The 2,780-nt window shown below is 43.7% G+C and overlaps 1 pseudogene; it reads right to left on the minus strand.

The window, feature by feature from the left end:
- Window positions 1-20: 20 nt before the first annotated feature.
- LOC126406118 (putative nuclease HARBI1) lies at window positions 21-2,441 on the minus strand (annotated as a pseudogene).
- Between the last annotated feature and the right edge of the window lie 339 nt (window positions 2,442-2,780).

Below are 2,780 nucleotides of genomic sequence, written 5' to 3' on the forward strand. Positions count from 1 at the left end.
GATCAAATGTTACTCCGAGGTTTCTTACGGTAGTGCTAGAGGCCAGAGCAATGCCATCTAGAGAAACTATGTCATCAGATAAAGAGTCTCTGAGTTGTTTGGGGCCAAGAACAATAACTTCAGTTTTGTCTGAATTTAACATCAGGAAATTGGTGCTCATCCAGGTTTTTATGTCTTTAAGGCACTTATGAAGTTTAGTTAATTGATTACTTTCTTTTGGCTTCATAGATAAATACAACTGTGTATCATCCGCATAACAATGGAACCAATGGACCTTTAGTCCTTTGTTACCAATTTTATGCAGTTTTTAATCTGTCCATGTTTACACAGATGGTGTGAGTGTGGATACTTGGCTGTGATTGATTATCTTTAACAGTTTGATCGTGGTGGTCTTCACATCAGACTAATAACAATTTCAGGTGCTCTCTGTCCTAGAAGTTAATTGCTGTCGTTGCTATGTTAATTTTGCAGGAGGAGGGAAGTCTTCCTCCTCCTGCACCTGTGGCTTCCACCTCTAGGCCAAGAGCATCACAAGCAGTAATGAATTAACCTTGAACAGAGTAGCTGATATGACCTTTACACCTGTCTTTAAGTGGGCCCTGCAAAGGGACAACACTTGCATGTTAAATCAGCTGTATTATGTGATTTGTTTCAGGTTAGAGCAGACAATCTGAGGGCTCTATATAAGAGGACATTAGAGTTGGACATTGAGTTGAAGAAACTGTTAATGAAAAAAGCAAAATTTGAGGTAGAGAAACTGGAACACGAAAATAAGGTAATTTAGTAATTCAGTTTTAATTCCAGGCATGGAAAACATTCAACTAAAATGTCTTCTTCTTCACAGGAACGGGGAAAAAAATCATAACAAAATAAAGATTCGTAAATGAAAAGAGAAATGCCTGTTCTTGTGTCTTAAACAAAAAATTGCTCTGTAATGGCCTCTCACAGCCCTGCCAGGTGGTCTATGGTGATGGGGTCAACAACATCAGGGGGCTGGTGGAAGACGGGTGGAGCCCTTTCTTTCCGTATTGTGGCTATGTTATGGAGCACAACACAGGCAGATACGATTTTGCGTGATCGGTCTGGGGCCACTCTGAGCCCATGAAGGCAGGCAAAACGGGTGTTCAGTAAAGGTCATCTCTATCCTGTCCCTGGTTTTGGTAAGGGCCACGTTGAATCTGTTTTGTGACCCTGCGTCAGGGTCAGGTTGGGTGTCATCAAAAAGGGCTGGCAGGCGTAACCCCTGTCTCCAAGTAAGAGTCCACTGAACAGCCCTGGACAGGAAAAAGGATTATTGCCATGACTTCTCACAAATGCACAATGCAGATTCCCTGAATATTCTGGAATCATGTACTGACCCAGGCCACTTTGCCTCAATGCTGGTGACCATGCAGTGATGGTCACAGGTCATCTGCAAAACCATTCGGGGTTAAAATACTTCCACAAGGTAACAGCATTTAAAGTTAATGTGCACTGGAAAGGATTACATGGTAGGGAGAGAGAGAGTCCAAATGTGCATTGTGAATATTTTTGTGTCATTTAATGCAGGTAGTGTGCTGATATGATGAGATAATAAGATGTTGCCACTAATGTGCACATTGAATGTGAAATTCAAATATTAACACACTGCAAGATTTACCTGAACATTGCTGTGGACTGACTTCCTGTTCACATAATCTGATTCATTGTCACCCAGACGTGAGATGGGGATATGTGCGCAGTCGATGGCACCGATCACCCTTGGGAACCCTATGCATTTGATATACATCAGTTAATATAAAACAGTCAGTGAAAACAGTCACCCACAGTATACAAGAAATTGCATGTTGCAAAAAAGTGCAAGGCTATACAAACAGTCTGAGAGACTGTGAGCGCATTGCGCCAGCGTGTTGCGCTGCCGACATAGGGCTCAAGGAGCTGGCACAGATAAATCAGTCCCTCTGACAAGAATCTGTATCTTTCAAACAGGTGATCGTCAGAGAAAGCAAAGGGATTTTGCCGATCTCTAAAAACCCTTGCCCTCCTTAGAGATCCTCTCACGATCTGCGCACCTTACTCCACGGGATCTTCAATGAATGGTGATGCCATTTTCCAAGAGAATTGATTGGTCAGTAAGCGGTGCTTTCATACACGCTGATCACTTATCTCGAACATAACCTGGTCTGGAGCAGGTTAGCTGTTCAGCATAAGTTGCCTCTGTGATTTATCCCGGTTAAAAGAAAACCGGCTTCGTAGTACTGAAAAGCCAGGGTTAACCCCGAAGTTACCTCGCTAACGCCAAATCCTGCTTCGTAGTACAGGCCTCAGGAAAGGCCCACAACACCCTGGAGGAATTACATATCTGGCCTGGGAAGACCTCAGGATCCTCTAGGAGGAGGTGGAAAATGTTGCTGGGGAGAGAGATGTCTGAAATGCCTTAGCCCACTGCCCTCACAACCTGGCCCCAGATAAGCAGCAGAGGATGGCTGGGTGGCTGGGTGGCTGGGAGGTTGGATGGATGGATGGATGGATGGATGGATGGGTGGATGGATGGATGGATGGATGGATTTGTTTTGCAATAATGCCTGTAACAAGCAGGAATCAACAGAATACATATTGCTTTAGCAAAGCTCTTCTTAAATAGGGTTAGCACTGTTGGAATATCAGCTGAAGATAGGATGGACTGACACATCACAGTTTAAACCTCTTTAGTCTTACCACTGAGTAGACTCAGTGGTGTAAGGAAGTTATGACAGACCCTGGTGTACACTATTATGATGAGCCCTTGAATCCATAGATAC

This window comes from Epinephelus moara, chromosome 18, assembly GCF_006386435.1.
Source record: "Epinephelus moara isolate mb chromosome 18, YSFRI_EMoa_1.0, whole genome shotgun sequence".
NCBI classification, from domain to species: Eukaryota; Metazoa; Chordata; class Actinopteri; order Perciformes; family Serranidae; genus Epinephelus; species Epinephelus moara.